Consider the following 22,553-nt stretch of genomic DNA (forward strand, 5'->3'; position numbering starts at 1 on the left):
TTTATTATGTCAAGCACCTTTAGGAAACTATTCTGCACTTGAACATGCTTGTGCAACAATATGTTCATTTAAAGTCTGTAAAAAATCTATATTATTATAAAAAACACAAAAGACTATGTATTAATCTTAAGAATTCAAGTAATTAGAAAACTAAGGGTCTACCCTCAGTAAATGCAGAGAAGAAAGTATTTTGTATAACTGCAAAACACACATTTCTAAGAGAGCAGCTTTTAGACCCACTTCCTGACTGACCATTTCAAAATAGAAATGCTGCAGGAAGTATGCAACCACACTGTCTAGGCAGAGGTAAAAAATAAATAGAGTTTTGTTACACTGAACAACTACTGAACAACATCTTTCTTGGTATGTATTGCATATATGGATTAAACATTGCATTCTCTTGTTTATTTACCAATAAGGCTGCTAAATGTATAGTAGAGGAGAAAGTATTAAACATTCTGCCAAAGTGAGCAGGCAGAATGATTTGCATTTGTATATTCTGTGCTTTAGTGTTAACATGCAGTAACCACCTACTGTTCATGTGGCAAATGCTGGCTGTCTGCAGTTTTTTTTTTTTCAATAGATGCAGGATCTGTATGTATGAATGATCTGTGATTGGGTGGTTTAGCTGCTGTGTTGTTTTATAGTCATGTTTTATGTCCATGTTTCATAATACTGGTTTGTACATCAATGGCTACAATAAAATAGATCACTCTATTATGTGTTTGAGAAACAATTGCACTCATTTATAACTTCTATTAAATAGTATCAAATGTTTTCACTATTTAACATTTTTTCTATAATTTTCATTTTCACTATACTTATTCTTTCATGTTTCATATGAAGTATTTACTTAAAGGTTTATTTTATTTTACTTTTTTACAAGATACTAAAACCAATAGATCAGCCTAAAGAGGCAGCACCTTATGCAAACTAAATATATTGGCCCCTACTTTGGTTGTTGTATATATGGTGTGTAAAATGTAAACACATTAAATCTCATTTGTCCCATTCTGCAGTGCAAGCCTAACTTATTTCCTTAAGGAGATGGAATTGCAAATACCTTTCAATATTGTGGTTCATGTCTGAATTCATATTTCAATGAGATAAATAAGCATAATTTTTAACCTATAATATGACCACACCATCAGATTTTAGTCTGATTGAGATAACTGAATTTTACATCTTATACTGCTTTATTACAAACGTTTTAAGATTAAACCTTATGTCCCATATGGACAAACAATTTAAAGATATTACAACAAATGGTTTAAAATGAATTAAGTTCCTAAAAATTCAAGGTTATAAAAATTATCATAATTGTTTATGTTCATTTCCTTAGTAATAGTGACTTTTCAAAATATGAAACTATTTTGTTTTTGTTAATTTGGATATTTGTAAATTTAAAAATGCCTATGATTTTTCTCTTTTATATTTTGTAGATAGTTATTTTAAAATATTAGAGTTTGTTAATTAAATCAGTTAAGCAGTTGACCTTTGAACAAATTTAATTTAGAATAATAATTTCAGCCATCCTGCGACCCTGCTCAGGATTAAGGGGTCTTAGAAAATGGTAATAATTTAAAATGTGTTTCATACCTTTCAATAACAAAATCAGATATTGCTGTGGGATTTGACTAAATGTAAAGTTTCCTTGGTTGTTTTTAAAAAGTTTTCTTTGTGCACATCACTTCCATTACCTTATCTGACCCAATTAGAGTTTTATCAGAATAAATGTTTTCTTTTGCTTGATTGTCTTGAATAAACAAGTGTTCACGACCTAGTTCTTTGCTTAAAATGCCCTCTCTAATAAGATCAAAGCCATTTGGTTGTAAAATGATAAAATATATACTGTAGTTCTAACATTTTTAGTGGTTGCAACCTGATTTATATTGAACTGCCAGTAAAAATAAATATCTTCTTTTTTAGGTGTAATCCTTGCTTCTTAAATGGTACAAAGGAATTTTGTTAAGAATGCAAACATTCAAAACTTAAATTGTTAGTTACAAATAATGAGTGGTGTCACTTTATCACAATGACACTTGACCAATGGCAGCTGGAAGTCAGGGGAAGCACATTTTAAGTCTACATCATAAAATGAGTCAATTATTGTATCATGCTATTTATATATAAGTTTGGTCTCCCTTTCATTTTTTAGAAAATGGTCTGTGACCCAGTCATACAAAGTGTGAGTCTTTTCCGGAGACTTGACCAGTTTCCTCTCAATGGCCAGCAGAGCAAGGTTGCTAAACAGTTTGGGCCCATATGCATTGCAGCTGTATGGCTTGACTTGTTTTGATAATAAGGTCAATATCAGCACTTAAGCTCTTTTATTTATAATTTATACTGACTATCCCACCTTCTACTTTCAAAAAAAGAGTTGGGCAGCACAACAATCTAGAGAACTTCCACCGGCTCTAGCAGTCTTTACCAAACCATATTTGCAGTTTTCAGTTTCTGCTGTGAGTTTTCTTTTTTTCATTTTCTGCTCCCGATATGTGAAATTCTTGTAATCCGGTTAATAAATAGAGATAAACACAGGATATACAAAGCTTTGAAATAGAATAAGAGACAATAAAGCAAAATCAAATACAAATCCTACAAGAAAACCCTGAACATGTTTGTTTGGAAGTAACATGGAACTGAGCTTCCATATTAACTCCATCATCTTTCAATATAGATGGTCTTTCCATGAAATTGTAGGTGGAAATGTTAACTGGAAAAGAACACATCATTATGAAATGATGGATGCTCAGATCCTTCCAATATGAACAGATGGTTTTTTTTACAATAAGCCTTTTTTTCATTAATATTGTATATACTTCATAATCATTTTTAGTTTCTTTAAAAATGACACAGCTGACACCAATCTGAACTGTGAAACATTAAGAATACATCAATATAAAATGATGGACGATCACATCCTTCCAATTTGTGGTTCTAATGGTCATGGACCGATGGCTTTTTCCAAATTAGTCATATTTTCCATTAACAAATGCTTCATAATTATTTTTAGTTTCTTTAAAAATGACACCTAACAGCTGTCACCAATCTGAACTGTGAAACATCAAGGATGTTTATGATGATAACATGGTGTCTAAACAATACAAATTAGGTGATAAGCCACAGAGCTACACAAGCTCAACAGAGCAGCACATGGGAGGTTCACCTCTTCGACTACAGTTTAATGTGAATGACTCACTTTCTTGATAGTCAAGTACCACCCTTTTCAAGTTCAATATCAAGTTTTATATGCTATATCTAAAACCATACATTCTCTGACCTGCTTTAATCTAGCAATGGTTTAGGTATATCAAAGTACCCAAGGGAGCATTTGCAAAGGGATTTAATGCAATTAGATGCAGAATGCACTCACTCATGCAGGGCACATTTAGAATCCTCAACAAACAGATCTGCACAGTTTTGGAATGTGCCAGGAAACCCAGAATACCGGGGTAAAAGCGCTATATAAATGTAATGAATTATTATTATTATTATTATTAAAAATCATAGGGACATAAGGTGAACACATAAACTCCACACAAATTGAGCCAGGTTTTGAACACTATACCTTGCTGTGCTATACTTTAACAAGTTAATCTTGCTTATTTTTAACTGGGTACATCTTTGTTTTGCAATGTATTGAATAGTTTTAGAGAAACATATTGGTGTAATGTTTCATGCTCCTGCCATAAAGGTCAATGGGTTGTTCCCTAGGTGGAGTTTGCATGTTCTCTCTGTATCTGTGTGGGTATCTCTCTAAGTACTCTGGTACTTCAGTCTTCCACATCCCCAAACACATGGGTTATCTGGTGGCTCAAAACTGGCTCTTTGTGAGTTTGCATATTTGAATAGGCTCTGTGATGGACAAGTTCACAGTTCGGGGTTATTTCATCCCTAACAGTCCCCCAAGACCTAGAATTGGAATAAGGGGTTGTAAAATGTATATGTTTGCCTGAATAACTTTGGAGGAATGGAGTGTCACAGGTTATCTTTCCAGAATTATTGACAAAGGTGTATATTTGTATCTAAGGATCATCTGATCTTAGACACATAGAATAAATAAATGAAATTTGCACCCTAGACATATTCATGAACTTCTGTAGTTGACTTTTTTCAAAGTTATTAATTAATAATCAGTATAAAACTCCTAAATTATAAAACATTTTACAAGTGTGCCTTTGTAAAGGTCTTGCTTTTTCAGAAATACTGCCGTCGCCACATTCCCTTTGAGAAAAAGAGGCAGATGTCTTCAGTGCAGATCAAAATTAGTACATTTTTAAAAAGCTACTTAAATTTAATTTTATTAGTTAATTATTCCACAGAGAGACTTTAATTGGCTTCTCATTTGAAATTATGACTTTAAAAGGTCATTTTGCTTGCTTATTTACTGTACCTATATAAAGGTAATAAATGATGCATGTCTCCTTTTTGATATTAGTCTGATTAGCTATATCAGACGTTTTAGTTAGAACCAGAAAAAAAAGATTCTCAGATGTTTGCTAAGTAAATAGCTTAAGGCTCTTCTCTTGTCTCATTGTTGGCTTTGGTTTCCTTTTCTTCTTTCAGTTTAAATAGATAGTGTTTGATGCTTTTTGATCTGTGACCCTGTAATAGATTAAGTTATCTGTAAAAGTATCTCATGTGTTTGTCAACAAAGGTCTACTGAAAGGAGATAGAATGTCTTTTATTCAATTCTTATGGACAGCTGAAATGTAGAGATTCACCTAAAGTTGTAGACTAAATTGTTTTTTACAAGATGTACTTTTATTATTTGCAGTATGAATGCCACTAGAAAGAATGTTCTTTGAGAAGAATTTTGTAGACGGGGCCTTTCAAGAATAAAAACAATACTGTCTGTATATTCATGTATTTTCAACACACATAATGAAATTCAGAGCATGTACTATGCTTGAACCAACACTGGACAGAAAACAATAAATAACACGGCACATAAACACATGCAATCACTCATTCAGGGCCAATTTAAACTCAACAACTAATTTAATAATTTAAGGATGCAGAATCCAGACAAACATTGACTTGACTGGGATATGAGCCTAGTCCTATTTGAAGCAGCAGTGCTAACTACTACAACATTGTATTATGAAGGCGATAAAGACTATATTGTTCTGCTGGACTGAGGTGATTTTTAAGTTCATCACTTTTTATCTTCTAATCAAGCTCCAAGATAACTTCCACAGTTAGAGATGTCCCTATTTTCCCTACAAATGGGACACAATGCAAGTGCTCCCTGTAGTGGGATATACTGTACCTAAGAATTCTGAGCCCCAGTCTCTTGGGCAACTTGCATGCTGCCTGTGCTTTCTCCTTAGGAGGGGCATCCCACCATTTTTCATTTACTGCCATCTTAAATTATGCTGAACTCTTGCCAGACGTCCTTCCCTCTCCCTCAGTCTGAGCAAATCTTCTCAGTCTCTTCCTTAGAGACTACACTCTTTCCTTTCTACTGTGTATGTATCACAGGGTCTATCACTCACTGTGTCTATGCCAGTGTGAGTCACCATCTTTTCTGTCTGTTTATCTCCAGATAACCTTCTTTCCTTTGCTGCCTAGACAGTACCATTACACAAACAAACTCTTGCCAGTCTGGACAACTTTACAATATGAACAGAGAATTATCAGTATTGCTATACATCAGAATAATATTGCCAGTGACATGAATTCCTTCATGGCAGTAAAGTGCCCATCTTATTAAGCAGGAGAATCCTCCATGTCTTAAGGAAGTCCTGGTATGGCTCCAAGAGCAGGTTAGGGAACTCAGTTTAATGCAGTGGCTTCCCTGGTCTTCATATTTCAACTCAATCAAGCATATGGTGAATGAGCTAGGATGAACTATTTAGAAAAGAGATCCCTCGCCAGCGAATCTGCAATAGCCGTATCACCCATTTAACACTAGAATTACCAGAGCCTACGAAAAAACTCTTAAATCTGGCCCACCTTAAATCCATTCGCACCTCTCCGTTAGCGTCTTTTGTCTTCTAAATGTATTGATAAGCCCAAGCAGCAAGCAGCCTGCTAAACCACTCAACCCCACACACACACACCGCCTCAGAATGGGCAAGAAGTTCTCCCAGTTCCTGCCTTGATTGATTATCTGGGAGTGAGCTACCCAGAATTGTAAGGGGAAATAATTTGATGTGTGTTTTGTGTCTAAAACACATCATTAAAACAGAAACATTTTTCATGTTTTAGTAATAAATAACAAAATGTAGACATGAACTGTATAATGTGTGAAGGCTGATGGCCAAATATCAAATAAACACTTTCACAAAAGGTGCAAGTACAATATGGCAGCTTCCATGGTGCTGTGGTTAAAACTGCTGACTTATAATCCAGAGGTTGTGAGTTCGAAATCAGCTCCCTGGCAAATTTACCTTTTTGAGTAGTGAGCTGCTCTTATTGTTAATATTATAAAATAAAAACATTTGATTTGTGTCTGTAACAGCCGCTGTAAATTTATAGTACTTGTAAAAGTTGCCGTTTATTTTCACTTTTATTCTCTCAGTCACGATCACGATACAACAGCCACCCCCTGCCCCAGATCTGACACAGTTACTTTTTATCTGTAACTGGGCATAATTGTAGATGTGAGTGGTGTTTTGAGACAATGGAACTGGACATTCTCTGATCTGGAGAGATAAAAGCTGACACACAAACGCTGGTGATTCTGCCTTCTTCGTATCTCACAGTCACTTGTTTTTTTTTAATTTAGTTTTATTGAGTGTTCCTGCTTACTCAGTCAATGTCAGGCGCCCCTTCAATGTAATAGTAACCACAGCACAGAGAGAAGTGTGTACATTGCAACATGTACACATGTCGTAAACGTAGAAAGGATGGTCCTTGGGTGTGTGGGAACTGTTAACATTTGAATCTGATGATTGCATATAGCACAGAGTAGACCTCTCTGTACTATTCTTTCCTCTGCATGTCCTGGAGTACAAAAGAAACACGCCATGCACCCAAAAGTGGAGACTGGCAAGATCGAAAAAAAAAATGTGGCCACTGATTACAAGCACAAGAATGAATGAATATAAATAATGTTGTATCAGTGCCACAATGTTTTCAGAAATGTACTATACAGGTCATAAAATGAGTTACTCCAAATATCATATATGCCTATGTCTCTGTTTTTTGTCAGTGTGGCTTTGACATTATGGACCATAAGGTGCATACTAATTCAGCATGAGCAGGAACACTTCATAAAACTGAATTAAAAAAATTCAAGTGATGATGACATACAAAGAAGGCAGATTCACCAGCGTTTGTGTGTCAGCCTTTATCCGTCCAGATCAGAGAATTTCCAGTTCCATTGTCTCAAAACACCACTCACATCTACAGTTATTCCCAGTTTCAGATAAAAAATAACTGCGTCAGATCTGGGGCAGGGGGTGGGTGTTGTATCGTGATCATGACTGAGAGAATAAAAGTGATAAGAAAACGGCAACTTTTACAAGTACTATAAATTCACTGCGGCTGTTACAGACACAAGTCAAATGTATGTTTTTATTGTATAATATTAACAATAAGAGTAGCTCACTACTCAAAATGGTAAATTTGCAGGGGAGCTGGTTTCGAACTCAGAACCGCTAGATTATAAGTCAGCACTTCTAACCACAGCACCATGGAAGCTGTCATATTGTACTTGCACCTTTTGTGAAAGTGTTTATTTGATATTTGGCCATCAGCCTTCACACGTTATACAGTTCATGCCTACATTTTGTCATTTATTACTAAAACATAAAAAATGTTTCTGTTTTAACGCTGTGTTTACATATATTACTATAGACACAGAACACACATCAGATTATTTCCCCTTACAATTCTGGGTTGCTCACTCCCAGATAATCAATCAAGGCAGGAACTGGGAGAACTTTTTGCCCATTCTGAGGCAGTGGGGGATGGTATAGCAGGCTGCTTGCTGTTTAGGCTTATCGACACATATAGAAGACAAAAGACGCTGACAGAAAGGTGTGAAGGGATTTAAGATGGGCCAGATTTATGAGTTTTTTCGTTGACTCTGGTAATTCTATTGTTAAGCCAACAACAACAACAACAACATTTATTTATATAGCACATTTTCATGCAAACAATGTAGCTTAAATTGCTTTACAAGATGACAAAAAGAAAGTTATATTAAATGAAAAACAAATAAGATTAGGCAATAATATTAAAGTATATAAATATTGTAAATAATACGTAAACATTAAAAAAATAAATTCAGCAGGAGTTCCAAGGCCAGAAATACTACCCAGCCCCGAGTGGGCATTCTACCTAAGATTAATGTTCCCAAATCAGTCCACTTGGTTTTCAGGCTTCACATAATAGTATTTGATGCTGTTGGTCTTGTGGACCAGTTGGGACACCCGCTATGTCATTCCATCAAATCAGGGGACAATGATGCAGGTATGATGCCTTGATCAGGTGGTGATAGTACAGATTGCCACTACAGAAGAACCGGAAAAGACAGCAGAGAATAGTGGAGATTAGTAAAGATTGTGGATTCCTGAAGAATTTGACTATATATAACTGTTTTTAGCAGTTTTTAAAAATGATCCAAAGTACTATCTTGGCGAATTTCTATCGGTAAAGTATTCCAGATTTTGTGTGCATAACAGCAAAAAACTTTTTTTAAGTTTTGCTCTTGGAATTATAAGCAGACCTCCATTCGAAGATCTAAGGCAGGGGTCCTCAATTACGGTCCTGGAGGGCCGCAGTGGCTGCAGGTTTTTATTCCTACTGGTTTCCTAATTAGAAAGCAGTCCATTCTGATAATGAAACATGGTATTGAACTATTTAGCTTGTTAATGCTTGCATTCAACCAAGAGCAATTTTAATTGCACTGTAGAGTTTTCCTTCTTTGAGAACATTATCCATGTGTTTTGTGAACCACAATAGATTTAAACTTAATGGTCCTTTCAATTCATTCTCATTCATTTCTAAACATTTTTTTGTCATAAATACGTCATGGTAAGCACATTACCTGGAGAACTGCTGGTTTATTGGTTATCTGCATCTCATCATTAACTAATGTCTGATTAAGAAAACAGGCAACAATTAAAACTTAAATGCAGCTGCTAAAATCTAAAATAGACAATTAAGGGTTCTGAATGGTAACAGGCAAAAGAACTAAAATTAAGCCGAATAAAACGTTTTGCTTTAGTACTAAATAAAAGGGTTCTAATTAAGAAATTGGTTAAAGTGAAAACCTGCAGCCATAGCAGACCTCAAGGACTGTAATTGAGGACCTCTGATCTACAAAGTAAGTAAAATTTGTCTTTGATGAATAAAGGCACTAACAAGGCACAGAGTTAAACACCAACTTTCATTATCAGCAAGGACTGAGTTCTAATTAGGACACTGGCTGGAATGAAAACCCGTTGCCACTGCGGCCTTCCAGGACTTGGAGTTTAGGGGGATAGCCATCCCAAAATTTAGGGAAAGATTATTTAAGGCTTTAAATGCTCTTAGTAGTATTTTAAAGTCAATGCTGAATGACACAGGTAACCAGTGTAACAGCACTAAAACTGGTGGGATGTGCTCAGATTTTCTTTTCCTAGTTATTATTCTTGCTGCTGCATTCTGCACTAATTGCAACCAATTGATTTCTTTATTAGGTAGTCCTATTAGGAGTGCATTACAGTCATAAGAGGTCTAACTTTAGCTATATTCCTTAAGTTGAAAAATGCAGACCTAGTAATCTCATTCATATGTGATTTAAAGTTTAGGTCAGACATTGGGTCAGAGAGCCATGAAGATCAGAGTCATCGGGTGCTATTGATAAATAAAGCTATGTGTCATTTGCATAGCTGTGGTAGCTTACTTTGTGCTTTGAGATAATCTGGCCTAATTGAAGCATGTAGACTGAAAAAAGCAGCAGGCCCAGAATAGATCCTTGTGGTACACCATATAAAATATGATGGGTTTCCGAAATACAATCAGCAGAACTAACAAAGAATTTTCTATCTGTTAAATAATGGTAAAAAACAATTTAAGACTCTACTGGAGAGACTCACCCACTGTCTAAAGCAATTTATAAGAATACTGTGATCTATGTCAAATGCTGCATTCAAGTCTAAGAGAACAAGACCAGATATATACGGCCTCTATCTGCATTGCTTCACAAATCAGTTACTGCTTTAACCAGTGCAATTTCTGTACAGTAATGTGTTATACAACCTGACTGAAGTAATCATTTGGCTGCTTAATTACTGCCTTTTAAAGAAATTTGACTTAAGAAAGGCAGGTTAGAAAGTGCTCTAAAGTTATCAAAGACACAGGAGTTGAGATTATTTTCTTGAGCAGGGGTTTAACAGCTGCATCTTAAGACAGTAAGGGAATACCTCCATATCTAATGATGTACACTATCAATGTGGTGGCTCTGAGGCTAGGGATCTGAACTGGCAATAGGAAGGTTGCTGGTTCGAATCCTGTAAATGCCAAAAGGGACTCTGCTCTGTTGGGCCGTTAAGCAAGGCCCTTAACGTGCTTTGAGTAGTGAGAAAAGTGCTATATAAATGCAAAGAATTATTATTAATAATGACATCAGAGAAAAAAAGCCTGTTGATATTGGTTCAATGGCTCAGGTGGAGGGTTTCAGCTGAGAAATTATTCTACGTAGTTCAGGTAGATCTGTTCAAGTGACATAATTTAAGGGAGTGCTGGGATTCAAACAGATTAACTTTGGGGGGTTGTACTATATTATTTCTAATATCATTTAATTTGCGCTTTAAAATGCTGCTTATCATATTGCATATAGTTTAGCATGTATCATGGGCCAGCATCCTTGTTTCAAAACTCTCAAATATGCTATGTCTTTGCAAAAGCAATTTAATTGTTGATGTATGCATAAACACTCTAGATTTATGGTTAAAAACATTTAAGGCCAAAAGTGAAGAATTTTACATTGTATTTTTAGTGTTTCTGTGCAATTGTCCGCCTCAATGTTTTAGAATAGTAGTTTTTCTAGCCCATCCCAATCTTTCAAGTGATCATGAGTACTGGATCAAATGAAATAAAATTAAAGCAACATGAACATTCCTTCTTACCTGCTCAATGGTGTCACCAGACTCATTGCAAATTCTGTTGAGCCTCTGTTTCAGGTGTATTCAGTTGCTGTTTCATAGGCAATTTCTCCTTCGGTCTCCTTTTCAGAAAGGGAATTGCACTCTTGGTTGTAATTCCAATCATTAGATTCCCTATAGACTCACTAAGAATTTAAACTTTCTCACCCATATCAGGTTCTTGGTTGTGTTGGCAATGTGTTTTGGGTTATTTCACATATTGCATTTCTGGCCTCTGCAGTTGAATTTTTGTATAAAGGCAGGAAAGATAATGTGGTATACTTGTAATTTTATTGTTTTGATTAGTTATAAGTAATATTGTCCACTCCATGACAATTCCTTCACTGTATTGTATAGAAGAACTAGATTCTGCATATTTTTTCTTCATTTATGTCCAGATATCAATTTGGTAAAATTGAATCTTTGTCTCTTCTGTAACAGATTGTTCTTAAACTTTTATTGCTACAGTGCTTTCTTTTTAGCATACTGTAAACTGAGCTACATTGTTTTAGTTCTGATGGGAGATTTGCATCTTTCTGTTTTGCATTTATAATCTCACCTGTACTGTACAGGTTGTTGGCAATTTCAGCTAAATTTGTTAATCAGTCTGTCTTCTTAGCTCATGTTTTTCTCATATCACAACTTCTTATTTTCATCTGATGGAATTGTTTTGCCTGATTGCTAAGTACAGCTTTGGTTTCTTTCTATTACAAGATTTTATAAATTGGTGATGTTTCTTTTCTCATTATCTCTGCTGTGGTTCTGGTTGAGTAGATGGCTTCCTGCTCTTTCATTGACAGTTCTCTAGTCTTTATGCTGCTTTGGACCTAAAGACTGAAAAGACAGGTGTTGAAATGAAAAGTAAAATTTTAACAATATGCATTTACAACTCTTTCTTTGCAAAAGTAAACACCTGATTTTCAATATCCCCAATATTTATGGGGCAATACAACATAAAAAGAGATATTATTATAAAGTTTTAAATGATCAGAAAAAATGACAGCACCACAGATACTGTATTAGATAGAATATTAGGTAATTTGTTAAAAACAGGATAGGGAGTTAAATATAGGAAGAATACAATCCGAACTGGTTACTCATGGAGTATCATTGAGATGCATTCAGGGACTTACTTAACTCTTTTTGAAAGTTGCAGAAATTTACATTTTTGTTTATTTCATCAAAGACAGATATTTCCAGTTCTTCTATATTTTAATTTTATTTTATGCTTGAAATATTAGGGTAATTTTTTCTTCTTCTTCTTTCAAGTAGCAAATAATTTATCATCTACCTCTGTCTGCCTCCTTATTTTTAAATGGTAATTTCAATGTCAACATTAAAGTCATTATCACTACTGTCAAGATGTACTGTATATTCAAGCCAATTACACAACTTTTAGATATTCAGTATTTTAACCAAACAAACACACGATTAAAAAAGAGGTGACATTGTTTTTTTGTTGAACATTTCCATTTTCTCCTACATCCCAAAGATGGTTGTTTAACTGGTGAAATAGCAATGTAGTTGTGCATCTGTGCCCTAAAAAAGAAGGCTGTCCCATTGTGCATTGATTCTTTCCTTATGTCCAATGCTGGCTCAATAGATTTCTGCTTCTTAAAACCATGTAATGAAAAAAGCTGAAAGAATGAAAATAAGCGGGTTAAGTATAATTTACTTTGAGCAGAAATCCTTTACAAATACGAATGGTGGACCCAAAATTTACTGGAATTGGTTAATAACACAGGAGAAAGGTGTATTTATCAACTTTGCTGCTAGATTGTGTGCCTACAAATGTGGTTAAATAGTCTGCCAAGTGGCTTTATCCCTAGTGTATATTTCTGGTGCTTTTTCTGTAATTGAGCAAGTGATTTCAGCAATTTTCAGCAAAGCACCTATTGTGATAGCTCATGTCCGTCTATCCGTATGAACAACTGAAACCCCAGTGATATATGTATTCTTCAAAAAATTTGTTGGGACAGTTCAATTTTCATTGAGATATATCGAAAACAGATTGTGCTGTCCACAGTTTTAAAATTTTAAAATCTCCCATTGAAAAACATGGGCAAATTTATAAACTTGTGTATTATAAAGCAGAGAAATGTTCCGTTCAACCTCAACTATGAAATACTTTATTTTTTCAATTTCACCTTGACAGCAGTTACACCAACTTGTATATTTTGCATATTTTCCTCATTTTTCACCTTTGATAGGAACTACTGACAGCAAACAGATCCCCAATACAAGTTTATAAAACACCAGCAGACTGCTTGCAAAGGTAAAAAACAAGCACTGCCAAGAGCTGCTTGTGCAGCTGGGTGGGCAATCCTGCATCTGCAAGTCAAATTGGGCACATGCGGAAACCTCTGCTTCAGCAAGTTATTTCTGCTTTATGAAGTGTTCCCAGTGGCTTGACTTTAGCAAAAGAGAACCACTGCATCAGCATCTTAATTGTCCAGAAGCTTTAAGTCCTAACAGGTAAATTAAGTGACTTTCCTAACCGTAAATGTATGCAATGCAACAAAGCAAAACAAAAGGTTATCTAGATGTGACTGAAGTACCCTATGGTGTGACTATTACACTGACACTATAATTTACTAGGGTGACTAGACATCTTGGTGACAGAGAAAATCCGTATTTAAGGCTGTATGCCCCAATATATCATTGAAGAATATCAAAATGTCCCGGCCAACTAATAAAGTTTTAAGTGCTGCAAATACTGCTTAGCCATGGTAGCGTAATCTACAGTGATCCCTCGCTATATCGTGCTTCGCCTTTCGCGGCTTCACTCTATCGCGGATTTTATATGTAAGCATATTTAAATATATATCGCGGATTTTTTGCTGGTTCGCGGATTTCTGAGGACAATGGGTCTTTTCATTTCTGGTACATGCTTCCTCAGTTGGTTTGCCCAGTTGATTTCATACAAGGGACGCTATTGGCAGATGGCTGAGAAGCTACCCAGCTTACTTTTCTTTCTCTCTCTCTTGCGCTGACGTAGGGGGTGTGAGCAGGGGGGCTGTTCGCACACCTAGACGATACGGACGCGCGTCTAAAAATGCTGAAAGATTATCTTCACGTTGCTACCTTCTGTGTGCAGCTTTTAAGTATGCTGCACGGTGCTTCGCATACTTAAAAGCTCAAAGGGCACGTATTGATTTTTGACTTTGTTTTTCTCTGTCTCTCTCTCTCTATCTCTCTCTCTCTCTCTCTCTGCTCCTGACGGAGGGGGTGTGAGCTGCCGCCTTCAACAGCTTTGTACCGGCGGTGCTTCGCATACTTAAAAACAAACAGCCCTATTGATTTGTTTGCATTCCTCTCTGTTTCCTTTGAAGAGGAAGATATGTTTGCATTCTTTTAATTGTGAGACAGAACTGTCATCTCTGTCTTGTTATGGAGCACAGTTTAAACTTTTGAAAAAGAGACAAATGTTTGTTTGCAGTGTTTGAATAACGTTCCTGTCTCTCTACAACCTCCTGTGTTTCTGCGCAAATCTGTGACCCAAGCATGACAATATAAAAATAACCATATAAACATATGGTTTCTACTTCGCGGATTTTCTTATTTCGCGGGTAGCTCTGGAACGCAACCCCCGCGATGGAGGAGGGATTACTGTACTGTATAAGAAGATGAAAAGTATTTAATTATTGAATAACTATGATTTACTACTGATGACAGGGATATTCTCTGTGGTTCAGAGAGATTATGATTACTAATAAACTGTATAATCTCTGTATAATGAATTTGGGTACCGTATTGCTCCATTGTCTTGTCTATGACCATTCGCCTGATGTCATGCTAAAGTCCTGCATTTCAAAAGCCAGCACTAAAATGTTTTGGTGTGCACATGCATTTCTCTCCAGGGTTGTCTGGTTGCAGTACAACTGCCAGAATGCTTAAGGGATACCACCATCAGAGCCCCCACCTCTTTTTATTTGCTTTGCCCCACCTCATAACTGCTCCTCAGTAAGGGATACTGTATATAACAACATACACTAATGGGATGGACCAGGGATTGCAAATAAACTGATTATAATTTACCTTTACTCTTCTCTGAGTTGTCTGTCTGCTACTTACCATTACGTTTTTTTGATTTTCTAAACATTTTTTTTATCGTTAGGAAAAATTAAGCCCTTTTGGCTAACTACACATACAGTATACTGGTCTGTCTATATTAGTCTTACCCACTGTGTTTTAAGAGATTACCATTTAAAGTCAGAATCTGGTGACACAAAAAGGAGGTACGGTAGCTATGCAGAGTCTCTACTTTAAAATATACTGTAAGTACCTCACCTGACTCTCTTTGTCCCAAGGTAGTTGTTGCCAAATAACTCAAATGTTGAGATCCCCTGTAACAGAATGTAAGCACTTTTTGTTAGTTGTCTTAATTTACTCTTGCATCAAAAAGCTAACAGCATAGGATGTTCCTATCCTTAGAGAAAAGGAAAATGTAATTCGTTGATTTCTAAAAGCCTTAACTTCTTATGTCTTAGACAGTGAAATTTCCAAGTTATCACTACATAAACTTACATATACTGTAAGAAATACACATAGCTGTTTAGTTAATTTTATTGTATTGTAACAGAAAAATCAAACAAATACAGATATGGGGTGAAAAAAATATATACACAAAAAAAAGTTATATACACAAATAATGCAGCATATCAAAGAGAGTTAAGATATATTAATCACAATCAACACCAATAACTCACAGTTAACTGGTAAATAAATACTAGTAAATAAATGCAATATCCAGGATGTGCATGAAGTTTTTCTTCATTAGGTATCCTAAGCTAATTTCCTTTTCAGTATAATAATAATTTATACGGAGACTATGTCAATTGGGCATACCTGGGAAAGAGTTTTAATTAATAGAATGGTACGTTTAACCACATTATTTCCCTTGTTATTCTCTGCCTTTACATCAGATTGTTGAATACAGCATGATCTAAGATGTTAGCTCATAAACTTCCTAAAAAAATTAGATCAATGAAATTTACTACTAAATAGGAGTGTTGATAAAACCTGAAAGATCATCTACTGCATGTATGCTTAGTCTTCATATTGAATTGCTTCATAATTTTGGTAAGAACAACATCAGTATCATATTTAAGACTAGAGACATTTTAATTTAAGTTTTACCATTTTAGAATATTTAAACCAACACAAGCATAGGAGAAAAAACACGGCCTGCTATTCAGAATGTCCAAATCCATTTTTCTTTCTCCAAAACCAAAAATAACTAAATATGATGACAACAGTGCTAATTGCCAAAATTAAAATGTGTGAACAGTATTGCACTTCTGCTCAAAGCTAAAATTGAGTCTGGCTCGAAAATTTGATACCGCATTCTCAAGCTTTAAGGATGATCTTAAATCAAATAGTATTGAAATGTCAAGAGAGGTAAAAATGGTAGTGTAGTCTTTGAGTTTATCTTTCAAAAGTAGTAAAGAAAAACAAATGTGCTGTCTGAAATAAACAAGAATATCTGAAAACTGAGGATCACAACAAAACTAAATGCCCTGTGCACTCCACCTAATAAAAAGTTACAGACCTCTAATTTCACAGTACATTTTAAACACAGTTTAGTCTACAATTGTGCTGTGTAACTTTTTTCACTCCATATCACACATTTCTGACAGCTATTCTAAAGAGGATTCTTTCAAAATAAACACCCAGATTTTACTCACATATGGTATCTTCTAGTAGTGCGCTAACCACGTTTTGAAAGTAGCAATTCTATGGTAGCGATGCAAACACTATAGTCCCATGTCTTCTCTTTCATAAGAGATGATCAGTCCCTTTATCACAGAAAGTATGTTCAATGTCAAAACATGGCTTCTTACCATCAGAAAGATATAGTGATGCTGGATAGAAATAGACAAACTCACTGGACTAACTAAAGCCATACTTCATTAGAAGTTGGAGTACTTGTCCATATCAGGGGGGGATTTTGCTATGGAAAGAAGAGCCTGTCTCATACATTTCCATAAAAATATTTTGAGATCTTGATGGAAAATATTTTGTGTGCTTGTTTGTTTGTTTGTTTATAGTAAGTAAAACAAAGGAGGAATAATGCGGGTGATGACAAGGTAGCAGTGTTCTCTAATGTGCATAATGTGAACCTCAGAATGGGATATAGGACCTAATAGTCATACTGGGCCCTTTGAAATAAAGCCTGTGGTCAGAAATACGATATGCACATTTGGCAGAGGAAAGCCATACAGTGTGGTCTTCATATGTATTTTGTGCCTTAATTAGGTAGTTTGATCATAATAGAGTGCATGTATATATAATAAGAAAGATATATTTAGTCAGTTCATTTAGAAATGAAATACTTTAAGTCAGTTTCACATGTGCACTACAAGTATGATCAGATCAAATTCATGATCAGCTAAAAGTAAAACAGGAAACAAGAGGACATATCTTGACATGTTAAAATCAAACTATCACTCCTTAATCTTAAGTTGAAATAAGACATAAATACTGTTTATCTTTTAAACTTGTAAAATATTTCAGTTTCTACACTGTTTCCTGCAAATATATTTTCGGAGATAAACACTGACATCCTAAATACAGAATATAGATATAAATTAAATATACTGTATATGAAAGGCTTAGTGAATTTTTCTGTGTCTTTCCTTATATTTTTTTTCACATTTTTCGATTTCATTTTTAGATGATGTAAAAAAGCATGTTATGTACTATTTCTAATTTTTTATAAAGAGTGGTGCAGTACAATCCTTAGCAATAATGGCTTCTTGTGGAAATGATAGATTTGTTTTGCAACCAGGTGTTATAAAGAGATTGTTAGGGTCAAAGGTGGCATGAAGTTGGTGCAGTTGAGGCTTCAGTCCCAAAAATTGACAAACACAAAGAAACCACTAACACTTCTGCTGTCCAGTGTATGAAGACCAGGTCCACTAGGAATAATTTTCTGGATGAATCTGAAGGTGACAAAGAAAGACAGCAAAAGTGACAGGTACAGATGAAGAGAGAGAGGTGCCTTCTTGTGTTTACAGTTGAGACAGAAGGCCTATGACATTTTGAGAGGATAGATGAATTGGAATTTGCCTTGTAAATATTTACCATTTTAAGAATGAGTAAAGCCCATGGAGTCAGAGACACAGGGATCTGCAAAAAGTAACTTGTGTCTTACAGTCTTAAAGGACCATGTAGATCACAGATGCCAGTCTGCAGCTTGTTCTGAATGTGACAGTAAGATGAAGTTTAATAGCCAGGAGAATTCTGAATGTGGAGTTACAAAGTGAGTAGAGCTCCATGGCAGTCAGACAGGGCCATGTCAAAAAACAAAGACTTGGAGAAAGAGAGAAGGTGTGTCGGATATGGAGATCTGTTTAGAGATCTTCACTGAGGCAAGATTTTGTTTTGGTTTTGCCATAAATACTTCGCCTTTTCCATGTAGTTATCCCTCCCTCACGTGTTGCAGTTTTTAACAATATCATGTATATTTGATGGATGCTTTTCTTTAGGTGGCTTACAAGAAAATAATGTGTTTACACGGTATGTTTTATGATCAAATGCAAGTTATGTGATGCATTGAGCACTGCAGACTAAAGTTTATTAGCTTGGTATACTCTGTCTTTATTTCAGTTTCAAAAGAAACTCGAAAAAAAAAGAAACTGCATATTCTCCTTTAATCTTTTTAATAGTCGTGGGTTGACTTTGATGGTCATAAGCAACACAGCGATGCATCTGTAGATCACATAAAGTCAGTTCATTCCACTGAAACATTTCCTCAGGCTAGGACAAAAGGATAAAAAATCAGTTTTGTCCATTTACTCAGTCTCAGACTCATGTAATGGCTCAGGTTTGACTGTTGATTGGGATGGACATCCAAAACAGTTTTGGATGAGGAGGAATGTTTCTGCAAAGGAAAGCCTTCTCCATAGGCAAACAAAAATAGTGATTAGAGAGATCCACAATGTGCTTTAAAGGATTTAAGCTCACATGTACTATTAAGAAGCTAATTTCTGGTAGTTTCTATAAATTTCCAGGGACATTTTTGTTCGGTTCAGTTTGTGCTGTTCAGTGTAGTTTCTTGTGGCTTCTGAGAGTGCGAGCTGTGAAGCTGTATTAGATGATGCTGTGTTTTTTGCAGTGCTGTCTGAGAAGCTTAGCTGGCTTTGGCTGACAAGTTTGTAGTGCACAGCTTAGGTGAAGTAATTGCACCTCCCCATGTAGTATGCACATTTTTTTTTACAATTTTAGGTACAGGTAGTCTAAGTGATTGTTCAGAGACAAAAATGTAAGTCAGGGACTGGAAAATGAACCAGCAAACTTTTGGATTAATGTTCAGCAGTAATAATAATTCTTTACATTTATATAGCATTTGTTTCACTACTCAAAGCGCTTTAGTAAGTGGGGAGCCACTTCAACCTCCACCAATGTGAAGCACCCACCTGGATGATGCAATGGTAGCCAGTATGCTCACCACACATTAGCCATTAGTAGTGAAGTGGTGAATGATAGGTGATGATTAGGGAGCCAGAATGACTAGACCATGGAGGGCAATTTAACCTGCACATCGGGATACAATCTACTCTTTACAAAGGATGCCCAGGGATCTTTTATGACCACGGAGAGTCAGGACCTTGGTTTTACATCTCACCTGAAGGACGGTGCCATTTTTACAGCACAGTGTCCCCATTACTGCACTGAGGCATTCAGGGATCCACATTCAGACCACAGGGTAAACACCCCCTGCTTGCCTCACCAACACCCCTTCCAGAAACAACCCAAGCTTTTCCTAGATTTTCTCCCATTCATGAACAGGCCAGGCCCAAACAGTACATTAACCACATCTCAAAACTGCATGCCTTTTCACAATACATGAATTATTTTTCATATATTATAACTAAACAGTGTGCAGAAAATGCTTGATTTGTGAAAGCGTTTTCAGGCTTTATATAACATCTTTTCAGATACTGGTTTTCAATATTTTTACTTTGTCTAATTAGATGAGGAGTGGTTTCATTGGTCTCTGGGTTTACAGCACTGTATAATTCACTACCTGTGCTTGAAAATATACTTCCCGGAGAACAATCTTGTGCAATCGTATATAAATACTCTTCCTTGTTAGCTTACTAAACCAAAATAGCAATGTCGGAAATCTGTAAATAAATCACATTAAAGTGTTACTGCCCAACAAACATTAACACTATTTTAAATTAATAAGAGGTCCAATAGATGGATACTTTTTAAAGGTTCAATCTCCAGTCTCCCAATTAGAGAGAGTAGCTACTCTTTTATAATATTATTCTTGTAAAAGCTTTCTTTGTGCCTGTTATTTCACAATAGTCTATTATTCCCCAATTAAACCACTCTCTTCACTCACTTCCCCACTAAGCTCACTGAATGTTCAGGGTTAGATCCCTTTTATTCTCAATCACTGACCTGAGTCAGAGGTCATAGCATGAAACCTGAGGCTATGTGATATATAAATATTTTTTTCTTTTTTCTCTCTCTAGGTAGCCTAAGCAGGCCTAACACCCTTAGTCAGATGGTCCATTTAAACGACAGTCTACCCTGGCATCCACAAACAAGGCAGGGCCCTAATCTCTTTTGTTCTATTTATATATCCCTGGTATGACAACAGGAATACACAAAACTATAAAAATATGTTACTTACATTATTATTTTTTCTCTCAAAAAAAACCTTGACTGACTGCACCATTATAAATTTATATAGAGACCCCAGGTGGACACCACTAAGCCCCAAACCCCACACACAATACAAACATAATCAAATGCATGCTTTCATTCGACAAAATATTTTTAATAGATTCTGTTTCTTTTATATGACACAGCCCAGCTCTTTTCTTCTGTTGCACCTCCATTCCTCCCAGGTGAGTTTTCCCTACTCCACTCCATACTCGGATTCTCCATGTGAAGTCAAGGGTCTCCTTTTCAGCCCAACCCAGAAGTACTTTCAGTTTGGAATCTGGGACCCTCACCTTCTGCTAGTTCCGCTTGGGACCACAAATCCCAAGTAGCCTTGCTCCATGATGCTGGTCTGTCCATTACAGTATTAATATAAATCATCAGAGAAGGCACGGTCAGGTTGGCATACTGCTGGGATGGATGGTGGTTCTTTACCTGGCCAGTAGGTAGACAGTAGACAGTGTGAGATGTGCTCCCAGAGATACGAATTCCTCCTGTATATTGCAAGGCAGCATCTCTCTGGTGGATCTCCCATTTGTGCACCTGCAGAACATTATCGGAACTTTGGTCTCATTGGGCAGCCCTGATGCGGTACTTGAGTACCTGTAGGGGGAGCTGTCATATGGAGGTTCTGCCTGACCTGGAAGTGCTTCTTGGTGATAATGAGGTTGTACTGGAAGTACTCCTGGTTCCAGGCTGAAAAGGAGCTGCTCCACCTTTCCCAAATGAGTCAGAGTCAGAAATGGCACATAGCAAAGCTCACCTGGGAGAAGTATAGAAGATAGACAAAAACAGTAAAAAAAGAAGATTAAGAAGGAGGAGAAGAATTGTGGGAAAAACCTATAAAAATGTATTTCTGGAAAATAAAATAATTTATTTGAACCTAGGGCTGTGTGCTGGTAATTGTGTCTGTGGTTTTGGGCTCTGTGATGTTTCGACCCCCCCCCCAGTCCACTATACTATATATATATATATATATATATATATATATATATATATATATATAATACTGTATATATATACGGTACTGTGCAAAAGTTTTAGGCAGGTGTGAAGAAATGCTGTAAACAAAGAATGCTTTCAAAAATGGAAGTGTTAATCATTTATTTTCATCAATCAACAAAATGCATTGAATGAACAAAAGTGAAATCTAAATCAAATCAAGGAACCTCCACCATGCTTCACTGTTGCCTGCAGACACTCATTATTGTACCGCTCTCCAACCCTTCGATGAACAAACTGCCTCCTTACTCCTTTCTATGTTAACTAATGTTGTCTTATTTTAATTTCTTATTTTGTCTTTTATTTTTCTTCTCTTCATTATGTAAAGCACTTTGAGCTACTTTTTGTATGAAAATGTGCTATATAAATAAATGTTGTTGTTGTTGTTCTGCTACAGCCAAATATTTCAAATTTTGACTCATCAGTCCAGAGCACCTGCTGCCATTTTTCTGCACCCCAGTTCCTATGTTTTCGTGCATACTTGAGTCGCTTGGCCTTGTTTCCACGTCGGAGGTATGGCTTTTTGGCTGCAACTCTTCCATGAAGACCACTTCTGGCCAGACTTCTCCGGACAGTAGATGGTTGTACCTGGGTCCCACTGGTTTCTGCCAGTTCTGAGCTGATGGCACTGCTGGACATCTTCCGATTTCGAAGGGTAATAAGCTTGATGTGTCTTTCATCTGCTGCACTAAGTTTCTTTGGCTGACCACTGCGTCTACGATCCTCAACGTTGCCTGTTTCTTTGTGCTTCTTCAAAAGAGCTTGAACAGCACATCTTGAAACCCC

At 36.1% G+C, this 22,553-nt stretch overlaps 1 protein-coding gene across 1 annotated transcript in view; it reads left to right on the forward strand.

Annotated features, from left to right (window-relative positions):
* The first annotated feature begins 297 nt into the window (after window positions 1-297).
* The window catches only part of LOC114651824 (cytokine-dependent hematopoietic cell linker), a 139,021-nt gene continuing 116,765 nt past the window's right edge, over window positions 298-22,553 (forward strand). The window contains exon 1 of the mRNA XM_028801816.2: window positions 298-363. The gene's annotated coding sequence lies outside the window, so the exon portion shown is untranslated. The remainder of the gene's footprint in view (window positions 364-22,553) is intronic.

Source organism: Erpetoichthys calabaricus, chromosome 5 (assembly GCF_900747795.2).
Source record: "Erpetoichthys calabaricus chromosome 5, fErpCal1.3, whole genome shotgun sequence".
NCBI classification, from domain to species: Eukaryota; Metazoa; Chordata; class Cladistia; order Polypteriformes; family Polypteridae; genus Erpetoichthys; species Erpetoichthys calabaricus.